At 36.2% G+C, this 26,123-nt stretch overlaps 1 protein-coding gene across 3 annotated transcripts in view; it reads left to right on the top strand.

Moving 5' to 3' along the window:
* Positions 1-26,123, top strand: part of Nox (NADPH oxidase) — a 613,528-nt gene that overhangs the window by 430,003 nt on the left and 157,402 nt on the right. The gene's annotated exons all lie outside the window — the stretch shown is intronic.

Raw genomic sequence — 26,123 nt, 5'->3', positions numbered from 1 at the left:
ATGCGGTTCAAGAACACGTAAGTATTATACTACATAACTACAAGCAAACAAGGGGGCGCTTTTCTAAACGGAAATTTTGCATTCCGTTTGTATTTTTCTCGGGACAGCAGACGACTTTCTAAAAAAAAATCGCGTTAAAATCGAGATGCCTGGTCACCCTATTTTAGATATTAGTTACTGTTTAAAATATTTGTTTTCAATTCAGGACAAACACTGTGTGAAAAAGAATAGTGCAATCTAAAATTTATGACCCCATATAATATCCGTGAGTACATAATTCTAGTCGTGCTTCTGTTTTCAGTATTAAGTAGAAAGTTTTTATACACCCGAATTAGCGTTTCGGCGCCCCCGGCTACGCGCAAGTGAATAACTGCGTTTAGTGAGTTCTTTGCATAGCCTTCCTTATCACAGTTCTGAAATTGCCCTTCACTCCAGATTTTTTTTTTTAAAATTCCATCTTTGTCATGAAGAACAAGAAGAATGGAATTGGCGTATACTTTAGTCTCTTTCATTAAATTATGTATTGAAACTTGTCTATATTGGTCACCATTTATTCCTTTTCAAAATTGCCAATTTAACCTGGTGGTCAACTTACAGAAAATAAACACATTTTAAAGCAAAAACTATTGAGATCATAAGAACAACGGGAAACTGTTATTACAGTAGAGCGTCGATTATCCGAACGTCGGTCAACCGAACGACCGCTTAACCGAACTGTGTACTCGCTCGCGCCTGTTACTTTCCCACCCTACCGTCCACTTTCAGATATCTGTAATGAAAAAAAGTATGTGACTTAGCTGCTCGTAAGCGTGTAGGCTTGCTTAGACAGACCAAAATAAAGGATTTTTTTAAACGTTAATTTTGTGTACTGTGTGTATTGTTCATGCAAAATGCGTATGTAATATGTACATATTTTTGTTTAATAAACTGTACCACATACTATATATTCCTACTAAAGTTGCATTTGTACGTTACTTTGTAATACTTAAAGAGATGCCTGTTTTTATGAATAAATTTACTGTACAGTACTTCTTTTTGGCAAATAAACATGTACAGCGGTGGACACTTCTAAATGGTACAGCCATACGGAGATTTACGGCTAAGGTGTACAATCCGCGGCAAAAAACCTGCAACATGAGGATGTAAGTTTATTGTGAAACTACGCCTAACAGCACAGGGAATAAACATAACGTCTAAGTGTAACGAATCACGCCAGGATAAACCTCGGCCTCCTCCCGTGCACACTTATTTTGGAGCAAAAGACTTCGTCATTTCACAATAAACTTATATGCTCATGTTGCAGGTTTTTTGCCGCGGATTGTACCATTTAGAAGTGTCCACCGCTGTACAGTTCGATTATCCGAACAAACCAGTTTTCCGAACACCCATGTCCCCCAATTACTTCGGATAATCGACGCTCTACTGTATCTAGCTATTTGTTTGTATTTTATAAATAGTATATTGGGGAAATATAAAAATGGTGTATGTAATATTTTTCTTATCTTACCATTCGAATACTATGACTTAAATGTAGTTTCAACTTCCTAATTATTTTCTTTTCTTAACCCCACCAAGGACGATATGCGCAGATAATTTTTTGGAAATATTCAAAAGATCCATGCTGTCCAAGTACAGAAATAATGAAAGCGAACTTATGGTTTAGAAACAGCTACACTCATACTTCTATTTGTTGTTGACCTGCAAGTAAAAGACGAAATAGATTGTCCTGTTTTCTTCTTTTACACTTTGCAACATGAATCAAATCGTCAAGCTAGTCAGAAGAGAAACGATTCCAACACATGGCGGAAATAAGAGAGAATTCCATGGCTCAATAATTCCATCTGGAATGGAATACCAAATGTCTTGAAATGTACTCGCAGAATATGAGTACAATGGCACCGATCTGTTCATGCACTCGCCAAATCATGTATACTACCGATTCTTTCCCAACTATATGGCAAATTTACCAACGCGCCACTTGAGCCACCTTTGAAGATAAATCTGCTCTATCCGACCAAGCGAGAAGCATACGCCACGCACAAGTTTGACTCCAACGTCATCTAAATCTACTCCAGAACTGGATACAGAAATGACGCATCAAAATCAATGCGCAAAAGACTTAGTTGGTCCACTTCACATAACATTAGCGTCAACCCCTAATGTGTTTTCTCGTCTATGGTCACCAACTCCAACCTGCTGTAAAGTATTTAGGAGTCTACCTAGACAGGAAACTTCACTTCAAGGAACACTTCGAACAAACAACTCAAAAAGCCAAGTAAAAGCTGCAACCATCTACTGCGCCTTGGCTGCCTGATTTTTCACTCACGACACTAGAATCCGAACGTACAACATGGTCGTCAGATCAACATTTCTCTAAGTCTATCCCTCCTGGGAACAAGCACCGCAGATCTATCTACTAACCATACAAAGAATTCAAAATTGTTCATCCCGAATCATCTCTGGACACTCCACATTCCTATTCAACAGCTCTACGTAGAACTAGAGATGCCATATTGGATCACTTCATTCAGCAGGAAACCAGAAATTTAACTCCAGCGCTCACCATACATTATACTACACGACATAGGAACCTTAGACCCACCACGCTGCACATAAAAAAATGCCACGTGTACCATAAAAAAGCACGTAGTACCAAATGAATCGCGACAATTGGAATCACTTCAGAAACTCATGTATTTCTTCTAGAGATCGCCATTTACCATCTCACATAGAAGACATGAGTGTTAGACACTCGGAACTCATACCATGAAATTGTCAAAATCGGCGGAAACTGTTTGCTGTAATTTGCAGAAGTTACCTTCAATGTGGACAAGTTTTCTCTGTTTCTCCCTTGGCATTATTAATCTCTCGAAACATTAAAAAGTAAAATAATATCTGAAAGGGTTTCTAAAAGTACAGATCACGCAGGTGCTCAACATTTATAAATGCATTCATCATTAACACGTACGTTCCTTTAATGTGAACATAAATGAGTAATCTGTCTTATGAGAAATGATACCAAGTTATAAAAAGCGACAACTTAGAGAGACGGCCAAGTTAATAGGTTTTACCGTTATTATGATAAACCTCCTGGTGCAAAATATTCAAAAATGATAAAGTGTATTAAAATGCCATTTTTGCCATTTTCATATTATGCAGTACTGAGAGAGGGTCTAGAGAGGCTGGATTCTTCATGCTCCGAAATGTTTTGCACAGAATATGCGAAGAACTAATTCTCATTATACTGACGAAAAGTATTCACGCTTCGATAAACTTCTAATAGCGCCTCTTATATTAATTTGAGCAGTAGAGGCGGTTGGACGTTAAATGGGGGGGGGGGAAGACATTATCTGAATATTTGTATATCAATGTTAGTTTTCCTGATTTATTTCTAACACTTTGAGGAAATGTTGTATAACTAATAGGATACTACTTTTTCCAGTTAAAATACCGTATATCGTATTTTATATTTTATTAACTAAATTGACAAGAGCAACGCAAATACGTACTGGCCCTTTATACTCTTAAATAACGAAAGTGTAAGAACAGATTTGATTCCTAGCTCATGACAATCTTAAAATTCTGTCTAGAAAATTGTGTGATTAGATTATTGAATAATACATTTACAAAACAAACAAGTAGAAAGGATAATATTAATTACAGTAACGAATAATGAGGCTTGTTTTGTAGAAGTCAGGACCTATATTGAAACTGGGAATTAATGAGCAACTTATATTTTTAATTCCACACATGCCATTAAATGTATGTTATTATTCTTAGAAAATGAAAGACAATAAATACGGTACTACAAGCAAATGCTATGACATTTAAAGAAATACGCTATTACAATATTAATTGCTTTGAATTGTAAGTAAAACGCAATTCCTGTAGCTTTCTTATCTCCACGGGAAGACAAATAACCAATATCTACTCACGCAACGGCAAATGTTATATAGCACCATTTTTTCTATGAACCGTTAATTCTTACAAAAACTTTACATTTACAAATGAAACTATATGCATTAATGGGTCACTTCAAAAAAAGTGGGGGGCAACTGCCTCCTCGTGCCTCCAAATCGCCGCTCCTGAATTTGGGATCTCTGAATCCAATGGAAATATTTTAAACTATATCCATACATGGAGTCGCAAGAAAATTGACCTCAAATTTTGAAGATAAGTATCACAAATTTGAGTTCATTTTATTGTACGGATATGTATATATAAAATAAAACCTGAGAAGTGAAGTCTTATTTTTGGTATATATTCTTTTTTGTGGTTTAACACAATATTTTGTAGTTGGAGAACTTCTTTTGCTTTTAAAATCGTGCTGGAATGAGGAGAAAATCTGTTGAAGTAAATGTATGAAAATTTAAGGAAAAACACCCAATAACCGAACTTAATAAATTAAAGATAAATAATATTCATTCTTTCCTGTGTTTCGTTGCATCTATTCATGTTTCGCGTAAAGAATGAAATTTTATTGCAGTTATGATAACTGACAGCTAACGAGTTGATTTTTGATTGGCCACGCCCTAAGGTAGAAGAAATGACCACAAAACAAAAACTGAAGAAAAAACTTAAGCGATTTTAAATTGCCCAACTTACATTATTGTATTGCTTGAGGGCTATCATGCAACGTGCGGAAACCAGTGAAATAAAATTTATAAGAATAAATTAAAAAAGAAGGTGTCTTAGGAGGAAAAATGTTAATTACTTGCTGAAAATAGAGATTGTTATGAACGGAATAATAACAATAATAATAAAATTCCATTTGCATGATTTGTTCAAAAGATGTACAAAGGTAGTTATTAATATACTGTAGGAAGGAGGTTTTGAAATTTGATAATGTAACATTAATATTCATTACAAGACTTGCTTCATAACATCAACTGAAAGCTGGTTGGTCTTATATATCGTATTGTAGAAAATAAAAGAAATTATAGTTAATGTTAGATTGTGCAACCAATTTAAAGTAATTTTTCCTATGATTAAAATAAGTGAATTGAAAATGCCTTTATTCATTAGGCGAGGTTAAGTGTATAGTAGATAAATGTATTTAATGTATGCATAGTCCCTATGTATGATACTTTTTATTATTTATTCCTATTGTACTTTTGATATATTAAAAAAAAACAGAAAAAAGAAACCAAGTTTTCATGAAAGAGCACGAATTCTATTAGAATTTCCGTTTTTCCACTTTGTTTTCAATGTTGAAGTTTAAGAGATATTCACAAGCATTGCACTGAAGATATTCACAAGCATTGCACTGAAGCAGATTACACTGAATTGGGAAAATAATCAAACGTTAAGTATCAATTTGTGTTGTGCTGAAAAGAAATAAGTACACGATGCAGAAGTGATAAACTAGCGTTTGAGATGCATACAGCGAAGAATGAGAAAATTTAAATAGATAGAATGGATCTTTGGAAAGAGGAAAACGATACTAGAGACGATTAATAAGAGGAAACAAGGATCAAGATTGTCAAGAAAAAAAAGAAGAAAGAAAGAAAGGAAGAGACAAAAATGAGTTCTCAAGAGTATGACTGAAAGAAAGAAGATACGAGGGTCTGCCGACAAGTTCATACTTCAATCCAGAAGGAATGCACGTGGAATGTCGTTCTGAAGTTCAGTTACTTCCTTGCATGTGATCCAATTTTTGCAGATGTTTTAAAAAATCTGAAGACTGTTCCTCGCACCACTGTTCCGAAGCACTAAGCACTTCCTAACAGATCCAAAACGGCATTCTTTCAAGTAGTGTTAGAGTTTGGAGAATAATAATAGTCTAACGGAGCTAGAGCTTAGGAAATAAGGAAGACGATCTAGGCATTGAAATCCTATGCTAGTTCTCAATGCTGTGTTAGTTCTCAATGGATAGGGCATTGTCCTGAATTAACAGAATTCTTTTCTTTTTTCAGTTTTCTGCGGCGTTGTACTTTCAATTTATCTTTCAGTTTTGTGAGTAATTCAGAGCAGTATTCTGCATTTAACGTCTAACTCTTGAGCAGGTAATCTGAGTACAACTGCATCTTTATCTCACATCAGAAGAATGTTGCAAACATTTTCCCAGCCGACTTCTCGGACAAGCGAAGTTTGAGTGCCTTCACTTTGCTACTTCATTGAGTGTTGTTTCGTTTGAGGACGTACTGTAGTGGACTTCAGAGTGGTAACTACGTTTCGTCCATGCTTAATATTGGTGACAAAAATTGGTCGGCATTGCGTTGAAAATGGAAGATGACTTTCCTTCATGCCCTCACTCTTTCACGCTTTTGGTATGCTGATAGATTTTTTGGAACCCATTTTGTCGAGAGCTTGGGCATGTCAAGTTCATTATGAATTATGCTACCAACACATTCCCGAGAAATGGCCACGATCTCTACCACACATTTTGCTGAGATTCTCCAATTGTCAATAATAATATCACGAATTTAATCTTCTATTTCGGGACATTCATTGTTTTTGGTCTTTCTGTACGTGGAGTATTATCTGTTGAGAAGTCTCATGTGCTCACCACTTCTTTTACGGGTATAAGACTCAGTATGTCTCTGATGATTTTCTCATGAGTTTGTTTTAGTGATTTTCCTTGTGAGAAACAAATTGGTGATAATTCTGATCTCTATGTTCGTGAAATTCGTTAGTTGGGCACACATGATCACTTCGGGAGCCTAAAAACGACAATAAGAATCTTGCTATTAATATGAAAATTTGTATTCGTACATACAGAGATGTGTTCTTTAAAACTGTTAATTTCAAGATTCTACCTGTACTCCTGAGTTAGGCTATGCATTCCTCAGCAGCCCCTCGTAGATAGTGGTTGTAGTTGGTGGATGTATTAAATAAATAATCCTGCCGTCAAAGTAACGAAGTCTTTGATAGATAGACATTAGGGATATGTGACACCCGCTCTTCAAATATATCAAATATCTTATGTAGAAAATAACCTAGTTCAAAACTCTGTTGAACGGTATTTTCCGTTGAATAAGTAAATGCCATATTTACCGGAATATAAGATACCACATTCATAAGGGGTATGTTTCATTTGAAAGCATAAAGTGATATTTTAGGAAAAGAATAGTATTGTTTAAGAAGACTTACTGACATTTAGTGGCAGATATTTATTGAGTCAATGAGCTGTTCGTATCTAGAATGATGTTGCACACCATAAGAACATCAAACAACACAGAATCGAGAAAACTTATTGAAGTAGCCAAAATCTCTGTACAAACATATAAGATGCATCCTATGTTTATTTTAATTTATTTTCAGGAAAAGAAAGTGTCTTATACTCTTGCAAACACGGTTCATGGAATAGCTAACGTGAAGCTTAATACGTTTTAAGGAGAGTGAGAGTGAAATATTTCCTCGTTTTTCTAATCTCACGACTCCACTTTTTTAAAGGTAGATGCCTCAATTGTTTAGCAATTATAATTTATAAAATTTATCAATTTTCGTGTAACTAACACGGTAATTTGTACTAGCATTAAACGACAGGAATAACGATTACATATTATTCTTCTGCTTCTATAGTATTTATTAATTCTACGTAAATCCTCTGTCTTGATCTATTTCTTCTTCATCATCTTGGAGTCAATAATATATTTAAGGTTAGTGTAAAGGGACAAGTTTTGCCAATAGATGTCACTACAGTCTTCGTATCTTTCCCATGTATTTTTTACCTTTCACGAAAATTTACAATTTCTCTTACAAATTTCAACCTAGAGACTTCAAATTTTTAGAGAAGGAACTTCATAACCTATTGAAAGGAACAATCCGTGCCGATTTTTTATTTAGAATTTTCTTCACTTTGAAACAGTTCCATTGTTAAAGGTTTGGATATCAATTTCAACAATCAAGCTATTTCAATAATGAAGAAAATTCTAAATTAAAAATTGGCACGGATTAGTGTCTTCGATAGATCATTAAGTTCCTTTTCTAAAAATTTGAAATCTGTAGGTTGAAATTTGTAAGAGAAATCGTGAATTTTTGTGAACGGTAAAAAAAAAAAAAAAAAAACATGGAAGACTGTAGTGCCTTCTATCGGCAAAACTTGTCCCTTTAAACCAACCTTAATTACATTGGGAAAAATAATTCTTAAAAATAGAAATCATTGTAAGTGGAGGTAGTGTGTAATTTTATCGGATGATATGAATGCTTCTTTAGAGAATGGACAGAAAGATAATATATAATACGTAAACATAACTGAAGGGAATGAAATGAGAGAGATGTTGGAACTTTCGTTGATAGATCTCGGTGGCGGCAGAAAATATATGATTCAACTAGCAGAAGAGGAAAGATCAAACTGGAAGTGTTCATTGACTGATCAGGGATACCAAATAGATTGAAACAGATACAGAAACTGTAACAGCATTTGAAGCTTTAGAAGAGTCAGACAGTATTATAATATTGTAAAAGGAGCATAGCTAAAGAGCTGAAACCAGGGGCGTCATTTAGGGGGGCAGGGAGGGGCAATTCCCTCCCCTGAGTTTGAGATTTATATAGATTTTATCGAAAGAATAATGGTAAATCAGTAAAAAACGAGAAATTTTACTTAAATCAAGGGGTCTTGTCCCCCGCCCCCAAACAAAATCTGAAATGACGCTCCTGGCTGAAACAGAAGTGTTGGAATAAAACCAAGAACAAAGGAAAGAAAAGTGTGGAAACAAACTTAAATGGAGGAATCAAATTAAAATAAACCGACAGAACAAATGGAGATTACGAAAGATTTCACTTCCCTAAAATCAGCCTGTAATGGGGTTTTTAAGAAAAGGAACTAGAGACAGTGAGTAATTTGAATAATGTAAATAAACGAAAGTAGCAACAAAAGAGAACAATTACTGCAATATAAGAACTAAGGATGAAAAGACCTTTAGAAAACAAAATATAGTTGAAGTACATGGAAAGGTTTGTGAACATGAGTCAATCATATAGTTTACATATTTAAAATAAAAACTATATAATCATAGGTAACTAAAATTTACTACTGAGGGATGAGTTCGAGAAAATTTTTGTGAAATGAAGGAAAGGACAATTGAGATGGATACCACCAAGTACATTAAAAATAAAATTTTATGCCAATTTCCTTCAGAAATAATGTGTCTGATTCGTGCGAAAACGTTCTCTGCCAAACTCCGATGTAATAAGTTGAAGAATATTTTTACTTGGAGTGCCAAAACGCCCCTTCTCAGGAGGCTTCATTACAATAAATTGATATGCTTTGTCCTTGAGGCGACGATGTATTACTAAATATTTCTATTCTTACAAGCAGTATATGTATCGCTGTTAGGAGTTGTGTGTTCCAATTAGAAAACAACAATAAATACAGTAAATAAATAAATAAATAAGTAATCTGTTTTGACAGAATAAAAAATATCCATTATTGTTGCCAAAGAAATACATTCTTTTAGTGCATAAGAAGTCGTTTTCTGACTTTCCCGGTGGAAGATCACGTGGTTCGGATTCCACAGTAATCAGTAAGTCCACGTCTCATATAGCCTTGCTGCTGTACGGGACGTTAAAATCAACTCAACTCAACTTTCTCGAAAAATACACAAGAGAATTGAGTCTTAGCTAATATCGAGCTAAACAAAATTATGTAACTATCAACTGGTGTATGTGTCATCCTTATGCAGTGTTATAGTTTAAACAAAAATAAAAATTTGGGAACTAATAATCATCTTAGGCTCTATGTTATTAACTACTAGCTGAATATACCTATTCTTCCCATGTAGCTGTATTTGGAAGTTAACGCCTGTGGGAGTATAACCATTCATTTCAGCGACCGCGAAAACTATGGATTTGACACTAATATCGGTCATTTTGGGCTATTTTTACGTCTCGGTATTCCCCCTCCCCCGCTGATCCCCGGACCGAATGCACTGGTAGCTGAATTTGCAAGTCATCGGTAATGGACGTGTTGCCATTGATCTCAGCGACAGCGAAAACTGTGAATTCGACACTAATATCCGTCATCTTCTACTACTTTTACATGTCCAGATAAACGCCCACCTCAGGCCCTTGGTACGAAATTAAAAGAAAAAAGAAAGAAAAACGCTTCGTTTTTGTCTGGGGCCTGGACCTAGGTACCCGTGATCCAAATTTGGTAACTCTTGGTCCACTCGTCTGGTCCCCAGGTCGCGCACACACACAAACAAACTCTTTATTTTATTTATATTAGATGCTGTGTACTGTTATCTTGCTAATGTCGTTCTAATCTTGATTGAATATGTATTTCAAGATCAATTTAAACTTAATACATGACCTGGTTTTTGTATACCATCCATTTTTAGATTGTTTAAAAAAGAAAAAGTATTTCTTGGTTTTCTCGGAAACTACGCACAAAGATTTACGCTCCTTCACACCTCTTTGTTCAGCTCAATGAGAAATGAAATGAAATCAAACGTCGCACGGCTAGGCTAAAGGAGACGGTGATGATGAGAAATGAATGAGATGATGGAATGAAGTAAGTGGGAGGAAACGGGAGAATTTCGATTAAATCAACGCACACTTTCTTTGTCCACCATAAAACACAGTTGGCGCGAGCTAGAACCGAACCAGGGATTCCACGCACCAGAGATGAACTCGTTATCACTGAGCCAGCGCAGTCCCATCAGCTCAATTAGATTTACCAATTAGTATGTAAAATGTTTGAATATATTTCACCATTACACGCTAAGAAGCATAATATTACAGAATTTTCTATCCCACTTTAAATAATAGTTTTCGTATTATATTCCTTGGGTGATGAAAAGAGACACCAGGATAATATCAAGCGAGCAAACAGTGAATATCGAGAAGTGTAAAACAATCATCTGCACTCGAAGGTAAGAGATCAATACGGCATCGTAGACGGTTTAGTTGTAACTAATCGCTCTTACACTTGACTAATCCAGAATCCACTACATTTCATAAATGAGCTCCGTTCATAATCCACTATAATTTCAAAACTCCGTACTTGATGTCTGCAACAAAATTGTATATGCCACCAAAGACTCACTTGCTAATACATTATAATTTCGAGTATATAAATACATATAATGGTGTACTGAGACTCCTCTTGTTGAAGGCAGGGGCGCAGACTCAGGGAGTGCTGCGGTGCTCGAGCACCCCAGAAGTTTTGTGAGGGGCTCAGTACCCATAAAAAAAAGAGAAAACTACGAAAAGAGAAAAGGAAAAAAGAAACAAGGAAAAAGGTTAAAATAAAAAATAAATTCTAATCTTTCGCTGTATTTTTAAAGTAATAATATACCTAGTATTTTACTAAGATATAAAATTGAATGGGTTCATTCGAAAGATACTATATACGAGGGGGAGTCAAATGAAAACCATAATTATTTTTTTTAAATATTATTTATTGGTCACACAGGGTACAGAAGTAAATCACTTTTCAACATAGTCCCCTCCTCGTTCAATGCAAGTCCGCTAGCGCTTCGGAAGAGCCTGAATACCTGCAGAAAAAAAGTCTTTTGGGCGACGGCGCAACCACTCGTGCACCGCGTTGCGTACCTCTTCATAGGAGTGGAAGTTCCTGCCGCCCATTGCTTCTTTGAGCGGACCAAACAGATGGAAATCTCTCGGTGCGAGGTCTGGCGAGTAAGGGGGATGTGGGAGGTATTCAAATTTCAGGTCTGTGATGGTCGCAACCGTTGCACGCGCCGTATGGGGCCGTGCATTGTCGTGTTGCAGCAGCACACCGGCTGACAGCAATCCACGTCGTTTCGTTTTGATGGCAGGCATGAGATGATTTTTTAGGAGGTCCGAGTACCTAGCACTCGTCACAGAGGCTCCTCGTGGCGTGTAGTGTTCCAAGATGATGCCCTTTTCGTCCCAAAAGAGGGTCAGCATAACCTTCCCTGCAGACGGCTATGTCCGAAACTTTTTGGGTTTCGGTGATGAGGAATGGCGCCACTCCTTGCTCGCTCGCTTTGTTTCAGGCTGATGGTAATGCACCCATGTTTCGTCACCAGTGACGATTCGTGACAGGAAGGCATTACCGTCACGTTCAGCAAGCCACAAAAGGTGTTCGCACTCATCAACACGTCGCTGTTTCAGTTCAGGCGTCAGTTGTCGGGGCACCCATCTTGCAGACACCTTATGAAACTGGAGAACATCATTCACAATATGATGTGCCGATCCATGACTCATGTGTACACATGCTGCAATTTCGTCTATTGTCACACGGCGGTTTTCCAAAACGATGGCTTCAACGGCTGCAATGGTCTCTGGAGTCACTACGCGCCGAGCCTGGCCGGGGCGTGGAGCATCGGCCACAGACGTAACACCATTTGCAAATTTCCGGCACCATTCATAGATTTGTGTCTGTGACAAACACGCATCTCTATACTGAACCTTCATTCGCCTAAAAATGTCAATCGGTTTCACACCTTCACTTCGCAAAAACCGAATCACAGAACGCTGATCCTCGCTGGTGCATGTGGCTCGTGAGGCTGCCATTTTGGAACTGTTGTTGCGCCGGTGTTTGTGCATCTGCCGGCTGCTGGCACCTAGGAGACATCCGGCATACTATCGTAAACAGGCATGCCAACTTACAGCTCACTGGCGCGATATGCGGATTTTTATTTCTACTTTTATGGTTTTCAGTTGATTTACCCTCGTACATTACATTTATACATTAGATTGTTGGCGGATGGTTTATGCACCATACCGGTAATTTAATGTTTCTGTTAATGCCGTATATAATTAGCCATTAACGATCTGAATAGTCACCTTGAGTGCTTCCTATATCTATGGCTTCTGGAGGTTCCATACGCGTTGCATCACGGACGAATTCAACACCGTCCTTAAATTTGTTAAGCGACTGTTGTTCAGTCCGTTCGTTTACTCAAACCTCATTGAATGCCTGGCATTTTCCCCCTCTCGTTTCCATAACGTTTATTTCTAGTCCAAACTCGCAAAGCGTACAGAGCTGTATAACTCTGTTTGGGATTCTGATTTTCTTTTACCTATACTCACTGACATCCATGGGTAACTATAAGCTACAAGAGAAACCTCTCATTAATACTGCATCTTTCTCAACTCGAAATGAAACTTGTATAAGGTGAGCGTCAATGCCATCACTTACATAACTGAGAGAACTTTATATATATAGTAGTCAAGTATAGGAGGCTAAGGTGGGCAGGTCATGTAGCCAGAATGGAAGAAAGTAGGAACGCTTTCAAAGTTTTAACTCGAAAGTCCAATCAAAAAACGACCATTAGGAAGACCTAGGCGCAGATGAGAAGACAATATTAAGATGGATCTCGCAGAAATAGGAATACATCGTAGAAACTTGGTTCAGTTGGCTAAGGATGGAAGTCAATGCAGAACTTTTGTGAACGCTGCATTGAACCTCCGGGTCCTATAAGCCATAGAGCTAATTATATAATATATATATTATATATATTATATATATATAATGATCCCTTAAACGTGATATTCCGAGATACACAGGCATACATTTCAGGAGTGTAGATACAAACAAGGAGATAGGGGCTCGAATCCCCAAATGATCTCTTGTCCATCCCCTCGCAAATGGAGTTCGTCTGTTACTTGTTTACAAAATAATTTAAATACAGAAATGAAGAATGTTTAAAACAGATGACAAATGAAAAATGCTTTTTATTTACTACGTATTTTAAACTACGTCAACACGTTAAAATAACTAAAACAAATGAAATTAATCATCCATTTTATTACTTTCATTTCCCTTTTCGCTATTGAATAAGAATGGTTGAGTTTAATCTTATTCTTTCTTCAAAGTTATGCTTATCACTTTATACCCATGTAAAGGCAAAGTCCAATAAACAGATTTTCATAAACAATTTTAGTTTCCTTATGAATAGTTTATTCGTACATTTTCAGCAATTTATGATTCAAATTAAACACTGTCAAGACCCATGACCCATGTTTTAATAAGATAGGGCACTGCACATAATAATAATTTTTTAGTTTGTCCCACAATTATACCCGGAAGCTAAGGAAGACAGTGATTATTGTAATATACGAAACGGAGGAATAAATAAATTGGGAGGAACAAGAGAATCCCGAGAAAATACATGTACAGTGTGGTTTTTTCACCACAAAGCTCACTTTGCAGGAGCTATAATTGAACTATGGACTCTTTGCACGAGAGGTGAGCGCACTAGCACTGAGCCAACGCGGTCCCAAATAATAATAATAATAATAATAATAATAATAATAATAATAATAATAATAATAATAATAATAATAATATGATACATGTATGTATAAATAGTCAATTTTTAATACTTTTATATGTTGAAACAAGACTTTAGGTTCGTTTTTAGTATGTAAACGTCTGGTTCCCCCGAAAGAAGTCACGCCTCCTTTAGAAAAACTTGCTGGCTACGCCACTGATAATTTAAAATTTAAATAAATATGTGTACAAAAGGGATGCATTACTGTTCATTAAAGCTGTGCGCTTCATTTAATAATTGTAAGGTCAATTTTCCAGGATAACTACGCAAATATAAATGTAACCGAAACTGGATATCGTATCAATTTAGACTATAGAATAATTTCTTAGAGTAATTATACGGGTATCGTAAAATTAAATTGAAGAGACAGTAAAATTTGATCAAATAAAACACACTAATGTACAACAATTGAGCTGGTCAGAAATATTTTCGTCGTGGTAGTTTGTTTCAGTGTCAAACAATATTCATTATCAATTCTGAAATATGTATGACCTCACTTGAATAAACATTTCATTGCCTAAAATATTGTGCTCTTAAAATAGATTGACATGGAGCTGAAAGCTCTAATATAAGTATGTTAGAATACAAATGATTTCGTAATAACCCAAATACGAAGTCTCTTAGGAAAAGAGAATTTCATCTAAGAAACAATCGCCTAAGAAATGGTGGAAGGAAAACTTTTGAGATTTAATCTCGTCTTTTGTTCTGTGAGATGGGTGTCATTCTGGCGCTGGAAACAATACACACCAACAACATTGCGCCTCATTACTTGGCTGGCTTGATTGCAAGTCATAAAACTTACAGAACATATCAGCAGCCTCATAACTACCTATTTCATTCATGTTCTGACGGAAGCTGTTGGAATTATTCATGTGTTGTGCATGCAGTGGGCAGTAGTTGTTTGTGCTTGCACAGTAATACAAATGGTGTATATGTTTTCAAGTGTATCAGTATAAGTTAAGTGAATATCAATGGGAAAATTTTATATTATCTCTATATACAGTGAAATCATTGATAAAATAATTAAATCTTTGAAGCTGATTGATATTGAAATAATCCGTGCTATTCATGTCAAAGACAGAATCTGATGCTAACTTGTGAGTATTAAGTTCACTGCAGTTAAATTTAGAATAATTTCATATCACATACCTTATATTGTGAGAAACATTAATCCATACGTAATTAATTTTTTCCATACGCTCAATTAAAAACAAACATCTTTTAGTTGTACATTGGTAACCAACAAAATTACTGTAGAAAATTTACAACAAAGTTTAAAATAGAATAGTTATTAATGGAAAGTCATAAAATGTTGGATTGTTTCTATATTATTTTTTTAAGTAAGTTAAATATTGTGCACTACCTCACAGTGTTACTGTTATATTGTAAATTAACAATCATATCTACAATCAATTGGACTGATCAAATCACTTTTAAAATTAAATTATTTAAATCTCATTTACCTTATTAATGCGCCTTCACCGAACTCTTCATCATGTGTGTACATTCTCGGACGAAGTATTTGTAGATCAGTATATTCACCTTATCATTGTAAATTAGCCAATAAATGAAATACCTTTGTTTCCATATGCCATTCTTTTCCAATTGCAAGAGTTTCTTAGTTGAATGAACGCTAACGTCGTTGTCCTCTTACTACAAAACTATTGGAGACAGGTTTCAAGTGGTAGTCGTTGTTTATCTTTCGTGTGAGTGACAACGAACAAGAAATAAAAACAGGCAAAATCAATTACAGTCAATTATACTCCACTCGAATTAGAGACGACCAAGTTCAGCGCCGCAGAAACAGTCCAAGAAGAGTGTCCAGAGTAGAGTTAAGTCCAATTGAGTTTAACAGTTTTCTTGTGTATTTACAAGTAGTATATGCGTAAATAGTAGTGTCGCTGTTAAAAAAAAAGACACAACAATCTGCTAGTTAACAGTTTATTTTGCTACATATAACCTCAAAAATTAATAAAAAAAATTCTTCCAGCGAAATAAAAATTCTTAACTATTATTAGCAATGAACGAGATAGATTTTTAGCGCCATAAAGATTTGTTTTGTCGATTTTCTCGAAAACTTGAAATGAGAATTGACTCTTGTAATCTTGTGCAACTCGATGTTATCTAGAGCTCCTCCGTGGCTAAGTGGTTAGCGTACGCGCCTTTGGCGTGAGAGACCCGGGTTCGATTCCCGGTGGGAGCTCATGTGGTTCGGATTCCACGTTAATCAGTAGGTCCACGTCTCATATAGCCTCGCTGCTGAAAGGGACGCTAAACTAAAATCAGCTCAACTCAACTCGATGTTATCTATTAACTGATGCTTATATTTATACAATAAACAATCGGAAATAAAAATTTAAGACGTAATAATAGTTTTAGTCTGTACTTCATTAAGCATAGTATGTAATGTCATTTTCCTAGTGTCACAAAAGAGAGCTTAATTAGGGCAGTATTAGTATTAGTTTCACCACGTTATGTGATATGGTCCTCATATAGCATCACTCGTTTAGGTTTACAAATTAATAGTTTTTCTCGGTTTCGTCGAAAACTACGCATGAGGTTTTGCACTCACCCGCACGTTCAGCTCAACAAACTTTATCAGTTGGTATGCCATCTGTAAAAAAAAAAAAAAAAATAAAATAAACGAATAAATATTAATATATATTTTATTGAGTGAGTGAGTGTGAGCGTGTATGTATGTATCCGTGGACCGTGAACTCTCAATCTGTGCCTCTAATATCTATTACAATATAATCTACAATGGATTCTCATTACGTACTCTTACTCTTAATTAGGCCTAATCAAACTGTATAAAGGCAAACATATTCACACATTTAGTTTCAGGTATGTTTATTGCTGATTGCTTCCAAATTTCCTAATATCATTTACCATGTTAATAAAACATCAATTAATTCACACATACATATTACCTAATTTGAGATATCCATTCCAATTCCATAAAATAATATAATAAAGTCCGATTTATCTAACCATCTTGTTACACATACAATTTAAACTTGTTTGTTTGTACATACTATCTCCTAACAACGCATAATCAAAATAGAGGCATCTACCATTATTCAGTAACATAATGATTCCATATTTTTACAGCCTCGTTCCATGCAAGACTGATTCCCAACACCATCTTTTGGACATCTTTCTGTCCATTAAATCCTAATAATATTACAGAATATAATAAGAACCTCGTAGAAGTTTCTGATAAAACTTTACAGAAAAAAAAAATGTGTTTGTAAGGTACACTATGATATATCGTTCAATGAATAACAATCATTCCAACATAAGTAGTTTAGTCTTTCAAAGTAATTAACCTACGGGATAGTCTTACTATTGGTCTGCACTTCCACAACCTACCAAAACAAAAATCTGCCAATTAAATAAATATTTCTCCATATACAGTCCTAATAAAGAAAATATGGCTACTGACTTTTCTTTAGAAGACCACAATCTTGAACCATATTAAGAAATTTTAAGATTTTGAGGTGAAATCAAGATCTAAGTTAACCGAATTAGATTCACCTATTATTATTATTATTATTATTATTATTATTATTATTATTATTATTATTATTATTATTATTATTATTATTATTATTATTATTATTATTAAATTCCATCTCGAGTAGAGCTCCTTCGTGGCTAAGCAGTTAGCGTACGCGCCTTTGGCGTGGGAGACCGGGTGAAATTTCCGGCGGGGGCTCATGTGGTTCGGATTCCACGTTAATCAGTAGAACATGTCTCATATTGCCTAGCTGCTGAAAGGGACATTTAACCCTAAATCAACGCAACTCAATTCCGTCTCGAGATAAGAAAACAAAGCTTTGAGAAGAAAGGTGGAGAGACTAGCTTTACGACGAAGCAAGAATGATGGAAAACTTAAGTTTCGGAATAGCAATGGAAAAGATTTTATTGGAGAATCGACGGCTAGAATATGATTACTAGCATTTAATATTAACTGAGATCATATCCTCCAGCTTTTAAATATTTAGTTGAATCCTATCAGAAAGTACTTAATAAAATAAAATCACCATTTGATCATCTAAAAAGATAGAAAATGTTTGGTACTCTTTATACATGAAGTTTCGTTATGTAAAGGAAGAATTGAATGTGCGAGATTTGTTAGATACACAGGAATCCTAAATTATATAATCTTCTAAGCATGTCAAATCTGGTCTAAGGATCTTTTGTGTTTGGTTGTTGTTAGTAACTTAAAGTAAGTAATTCCTCAAAAGAATAATTTAATACTGTGTAACAGACTGGATAAACTAGGTATATACGTCTCCATCGAAAGTTAGGAGCTACTATATATTCTGTGCTCCCAATCCCGTTACTATATTTGGATAATCATGGTTCTATTGTATATATGGTAGGATACATAGTGACAATGTGAGCAAACAAAAGTACAAAAGCATATCAAATGTTGCATTTTTATGAAATAGGCACTACAATTGAACAATATGCTAAATATAGTATACAGTAGATCATGAATTTCTAAATTAATTAGGACAAAAGAGATTTATATGTAAATTTAGTATTTTAGGAGCCCAAAACATATCCGAATTATTTTCCAATAATGATATATTTCATTTTTTGGAGGTATACGAAGCTGTAAACATCCAAAAATAGAAGTTGTCTACATTTAAAAGACGATGAGTAAGTGAGAAATCAGAGGAGCTACATGGTTAAATAAAAAAGCTGTTTGTGCTGAAGTTTCAGAAGAATGATTACTTTGCTTTTCCAGTAAGAAACAAACTTCTTTTGTAGGCACTTATATTACTTTTTTTTGAGGCGATAACAATTATAATTGGATAATTATACTGTATAATCATATTCAGTTGTCATACATACACGGTATAGGAAATATTTGTAATAGGAAAGGTTGTAACATTGGAAATGTCAGAACTTTCCACCCATACACCATGACCCCTTCCTGAAATTAGCACCGAACCCGCTCTAAGTCTAGAACAGTGGAAAATATGGTAAAAACATTACAGAAAATATATTGCTTTTTGGATATCTCAACGCACAATTTTGGCTCGTATTTTCTTTGTATATGAGCAGTAACTCCTCGTCAGCCACTACCTTTACAAAGAGACGTTTATGCACTTGTCTTCACTCAACTTTATTAACAAAACAACTCAAATATTCCAAGAATCTGTACGATGGAGAGGTTTGTGTTGTTACACTAAAAGTTAGAACTTGATTCGCGGTAGTGTACTATGAGAACGGGCTTATACCCCGAATTGGTCTCAACTGCAATAAAAAGAAAATAAAAGTATTTTAGCAGAAGACTAATTCCAGAATTTAGTTTTTCCAGCATTTAACTTGGCATAAAACATAGTGATTAGTATGGTAGAGAGAGATTAATTTCAAGTTAGGTCAGAATCCTGCGCTGCAAAACAGAGAGTAGTTATTTCTACAATGAGAGTTTTGCAAACTTCATTGATTCTCTAGATAAGATGCCATTCTATTCGGACTTCTGATAGCTGGGTCAGTTTAGCACGATTATTGAATGAGAGAACAACTGGGAAATGATAGATAATACAAATAAGTACTAGAGATTGAGAATGGAGCATAAAACCAAGTTACCATTTTATTTGAAAGAAAATTAGGAAGTTTAAAAGAAAATGTGAGGCAAAATACTTTATATTGAGGGAATAAGTATAGCTAGATAGGAAGGTAATAGGGTAACTCGAAGCTGCAATTAGACAACGTTCCACAGCAATACTGAAAATAGCGGACATTATGCTCTGAAAATAATCATAGGAAAACGTTAAAACTGAATGTGATGGAAGTGGAATTTGAAGATGACAGAGTTATAATGGACGGACTTTTGAGGGTAAGGAGAAATAGCTTGTGGAAATACCACCCAGAAATAACGTGTTGCATCGTGTTCACTGATATCAGAAGTTTTCACCTTTCTAGTCCTCCTTTAGAAGTGGAACTTTCGATAACACTGAAACACGTGTTTGCTTAGTTTTAGTGAGGAGTTTTATGCCAAGATGCCTGCTGCTTCCTACAATTTTATCTTTCTTTTATCTCGCTTTTAGATCGTGGCTTTCAAGAAAGCTTGTATCATACCGTATTTCCGTGACAAATAAGTATTCTACTTAGATTTCGCATTTCTAGTTATGGGCGTTGATGGAGTGAGTAAATGAATCACTTAAACCTTTTATATATTAATACATTTAGTATATCTGTACGAAAACAAAATTACAGTACGAAATACAGATCGAATTTATATTTTGATCTTATTTATTAACTGCATCAATTACCGGATGGCTTAAAATATAAAGAAATTATGCACAACTACTTATCTCGTGTGTTTGGTACCCGTAAAATATGCTATTTTTTTAATGGCAAGGATTTAAACGGCATCGGAAGTGTCATTGTTTATCTCAGCGACGCCGAAAACCATGGATTCGACACTAATATAGGTCATTTTCGATCATTTTTATATATTCCCCTTCCCCAAGTTGCGTGGCTGATTTAGATTTAAACGGCATCTGATTTAAACGGCACTGTCCATCTCAGCGATCCTGGAAACTGTGGATTCAGCACTAATATCAGTCATTTTCGACCATTTTAAATATCTCCCCCATTCTTCTCCCCTAAGTTGCACCGTGAAAGTGATATGATAAAAACCATCCTAGACCCGAACCTTATCTATGTTGATACTTTGATCGAGATCGGTCGGGGGGGTTAAAGAGTTATTAAGTTTTGTTTATTTTTAAATATCTCCTCCTCCCCTAAGTTCTACCATCAAACTGAGTAGACGAAAACCATCCCAGAACCGAACCTCATCCATTTTGAAAATTTGATCCAGATCGGTCGAGTCGATCAAGTATTACTAAGTTTTATTTATTTTTAATATCTCCCCCAACGCCTAAGCTCTTCCGTTAAAGTGAATAGATAAAAACACTCCCAGATCAGAACCCCATCTGTGTTAAAAATTTCAAGGGTAGTTCAAGAGATCAAGAGTCGCAAACATAGTCACTTTCAATTTTATAGGATAGATCATTTTGAGGAGCATATTATACAGGTAACTAAGAAACTTTTGTCGCTTTATGTGGAGGTCTGTGTTCAATTCGTCTTCACACCACGAGTTGAATGTGAATGGAGATAAGGCGAAGGTCAGTTATTGGTGTGGTATATCCAACATACTACCTGGTTGTGGCAGTTCAGTTATATTGTGAACTTGCGTAAGGGCAGAGTGAACATGGACCTTCACAGAGTGTCCTACACCCGCTGCAGCGGGGTAAGCTGTACGAGTTCAAACTGGAGTCAAATGCCGCTGTAGTGGGGTGGAAAATACGCCAAGCCTTTGGTGAGGGTGTCGTGACTAAGCGGAGAGTGCAGCGGTGGTTTAACAAGTTTTAGGACGGTGACAAAACACTTGAAGACGCAACACGTGCCGAAAGACCAACATATGTACAGGCAGCAATTGAGGCGAAATAGCCAGACATGTGAGAATGTGGGACTACAGTTCAGTGTGAGTAGAGAAGCCATTCGGTAGCACCTTCATCAACTTGGGAAGCACTACAAGTTGGGTTGATGTGCCCCACATGATTTGACTCCAGGCCAGAAAGCAACGCGAGCAGACACCTGTGTTTCTTTACTGTCTCGTCTGAGGAAGGAGCCATTTCTGTACAGGGTGTTGACATGTGATTTCTGACGAAGCTCCACGGCGCCATACTCATTGGTTAGCACTCCATAAACCGGTCCAAAACAAACGAAACCAGCACTGCACCAGAAGAAGGTGGTGCTGTGCGTTTGGTGGACTGCTCGCGACATCGTGCATCGGGAACTGTTATCAGCTGGTCAGAGCACCAATGCAACTGTGTGCTCTCAGCAGTTGAGCCGTGTGTAAGAAAAACTCAAAACTCTGGAGCCAGCACTTCTGAATTGCAAAGTTGTTCTCCTATTACAGGACAATACAAAGCCCCACGTGGCTAAGATGACCCGGGACACCATTATACGGCTTGTATGGGAAAACTATTTCATCCGCCATACTTCCCGGACATTGCACCGTCCGATTATCACCTGTTCCATACCTTGACAATTACCTTAGAAGATGCCAGTTCAAATCCCTAGTACACGTGCAAAAAGCACTTGATACCTTCTTCGCTTCACGTCCCACCAAGTTCTACCGCGATGGAATCCAGGGCCTTCCAGAACGATGGCAGAAGTTCGTCGATGCTGATGGGGATTACTTTTGATCTTCCAGATACGTCTTAGGTGACATATAGATGTTCGAAGGTGGTGGGTGAAAGCGACAGAACTTTCTTGGTTACCTTTATACATGTACGTTTGTAGAAAATTTCACTTTTCTAGTTATTAAAATATGAAAGGTATGTGTATCGAATGGAATGCTCTGCTTCTCTCACGGAGCATTCTATAACATGACCCTGGGGAATTACCCGAAAATTTTAAGTGGTAAAGTATGTAATTCGGTGCATCATTGAACGATATGGGAAACAAACATTGCAGAGATTTAATGTAGGACGTTGATTACTAGAAAGAGCAGGATTGAATATTTCATTCGTCTCTGATTGATTTGTACTCTTGAGCAAAATATATATAATATTAGGGTGTCCCTTATTTTGGGTAATTTCGTATTGCAATACGCACACCCCCTAAATTTATTCTGTGTGATTGTAAACACTCATTAGTGAAATAGCAGCTCTCTACGAGAACGTTAACCCGTGCCGACTTGACGACAAAGTCATGAAATGACGTTTCCATTAGTTTAGAATGTCCAACCATGATAACGGAGAAACTAAAAGAGACAGAGAAACTACACTTTGCACGAAGCAACTAGAGAAAGGACGATTTCTGTACGTGTATTGACGAACATCGCCGGATGAACAGTGTTGCCAACCCAAGAGAAAGTTGTGTTCTTGTAAATCAAATGACTTAAATTGGATATCATCATTGGAAGCAACACGGAAAATAAAGACAAAAGAGATGGTAATCGCAGATCAATGTTGCAAACTTTTCGAGAAATAACGTGAAACGTGTTAAATGCAAACGCAGTGGCGCACACAAGGAGTGATATACTAATGTTTTGTACACCTCAAATTAAATATTTACAAGAACTGTTTACGCTGACTCCAAGTCAAGAAGGGTCCGTTGAACAGTGTTGCCTAAAACGGAAGAGAAAAGTTGAGCTTCGAAAAGGTACAATACCTCGGAAAAGGTCACTAGTGCAGTATGGTTTAAAACCTTAATGCAAGGCGATAGAGCATGAGGAACAGTGCCGTGGTTATGTGGGATCGATAAGTCACGTACTTAGCGAGATATTCGTTATCTTGTTAAAGCTGAGAAGTAAGGTTTGAAAAAGATGACAACGCTGCACAGTGGGTTGGAATCCTAACAATCTTGTCAAAATATGAAAAGAGCGCAATTTGCATGGGTTTATGTACTCGTGAGTTTTCGAGGTCGCTGATAGATATGATGACGTCAAAAGTGATTTATATCTCACATAACCACGGCACTGCTTCTCATGGTCTATCGCCTTGCATTATAGCTTTTAAACCATACTGCACTAGTGACTTTTCCGAGTTATTGTACCTTTTAGAAACTCAACTTTTCTCTTCTGTTGATGGCAACACTGTTCAATGGACCCTTCTTGACTTGGAGTCAGCGTAAACTGTTCTTGTAAATATTTAATTTGAGGTGTACAAAACATTAGTATGTCACTCCTTGTGTGCGCCACTGCGTTTGCATTTAACACGTTTCATGTTATTTCTCGAAAATTTGGAACACTGATCTGCGATTACTATCTCTTTTCTCTTTATTTTCAGTGTTGCTTCGAGTGATAATATCCAATTTAAGTCATTCGATTTACAAAACACAATTTTCTCTTGGGTTGGCAACACTGCTCATCCGGTGATGTTCGTCAATACACGAGCAAAGATCGTCCTTTCTCTAGTTGCTTCGCCTAAAGTTTCGTTTCTCTGTCCTTTTCAGTTTCTCCGTTATCACAGTTGGACATTCTGAATTATATTATAATATGGAAACGTCATTTTATGACTTTGTCGTCTAGTCTGCATGGGTTAACGTTCTCGTAGGGAGTTGCTATTTCACTAATGCGTGTTTACCGTCACATATAATACATTTAAGGGTGTGGGGACAGGGCCTGCTTTAGGTGGTGCGGGGCCCGATTCGGAACATTTTGCGGGGCCCCAGGTTTATAATTAACTTGCACAAGGTCTGTAGAATCAATATATATATATATATATATATATATATATATATATATATATATATATATATATATATATATATATATATATTGTGCTCTCCCTGCTTATCTAGTGGATAGCGCGTGCGCCTGTGGTGTACATAGTATCGAGCCTGATTCCCACCCAAATCATCGAAACAATTTTCCCTGTATGTTTTGGACAGTCAAAAAGCTTTTGGAATTATGAAAGTCCAGTACTAACATCCATGGTATCACTCTGAAATTCCTTGAAATAGTAAGGAGTATCAGAAAACTAGTGAGACCAGGAACTCGTAATCTCTCATTTGACTGACTAACGATACAGCATAACTTCTTTCGTGAGCATCATTAGCTTTTTCTGCTAACTCCCCGGAACACCTTGCATGTTTACGTATAAGGTTAAGAAAAATGATTAACGGCAAGACAATTTCGAAGCATTTCCCGTTTCTATGTTGTAGAATCCTCTTTCAGGAGGAACCAACAGTAATCTCTCATCACGGACGGGTCACACTTCCCTTGATAACATTTCTATCTACAAAATGTTCAAATGAAAACGTTGCTTATAGCAGCTAATTTTTTTAGAGAAATAACTCAAAGGGAAATGCAGACAGTGAATGAATTCTAAAATCCATATTTCACCCTTGTGCCTCGCAATTTTTCAAGAACGTTCTGTACCAGTATTTCATAGTTATCTTCTCTTACAAGTAAGTCTATCGATGTCGAAATCTAGTTTCTTGACCAAACTTGGCACAGAAGTGTGGAACATCAAGAAACGAGCGTAAGTAAAATTTAAAGTGCTTCCGTCCATAAAGACGGCGCAGTGGCCAAAAACGTGATTGATCAGAATAAGCCATAACAATGTGTTTCAAGTTTGAAAATTTCATTTTATTTGTAAAACGGGCAAAGGGATGAAAAACCGAAACACATTAACCGATGCCGGGAGGAAGTAGACATCTATTTAAGGGTATACTTATCATGGCCGCCATCTTGAAGTCGGCCATCTTGTATCTCGCTCAACGTTTTTAAATAGGCAGGGAATCATGTAAAATATCAAATTGGGCTAGAATTTTACGAGAAACACAATGGTGTAGCCTATATTTCCATAAGTTTATATTTGCAAGACATAATGAAACGCTCATTGATATGAATTTGTTGGTTCAAAGATTTCTCAAGATGTATCTCTTTGAAACGAATTCAAGTCAGGAAAACCTAAGGTACGCTAGTGAGAACATCGTAGGTAGGAGAACAATCCGAACTTATTCTCTTATTTTGATGTGAGGAATCACCTCTTACAGTTTGTCGGTATAGTTCATTAACACCCTGTATATATATATATATATATATATATATATATATATATATATATATAATGTGTGTATGTATGTATTTACAGGAAAAAGTTACAACATTCTTCTTATGGGAAAAAAGCCATAAAATTTCCCAACAAGGAAGTGCCACGACGAGAAATAGGCACGGAGCTACCAAATTACATACCTTGCCATATAAAATTTAATAGTTATGACCGCTTGGACCTTCTAATTCGGGATCCTGTGGAGGAAGCAAAGCGTTCCATTCGATCAACCTTTTGATATTTTGCTATTTCATGTTTCGTTTGGTCGTCTTATTTCATCTGTTTATGATGTATTTATTGTACAGGGCGATTCTTTTAT

Source organism: Thermobia domestica, chromosome 16 (genome assembly GCF_964235325.1).
Source record: "Thermobia domestica chromosome 16, izTheDome1.hap1.1, whole genome shotgun sequence".
NCBI lineage: Eukaryota > Metazoa > Arthropoda > Insecta > Zygentoma > Lepismatidae > Thermobia > Thermobia domestica.
Note: the sequence above shows the minus strand (reverse complement) of the source record. Positions and strands in the feature narration are given on the sequence as shown.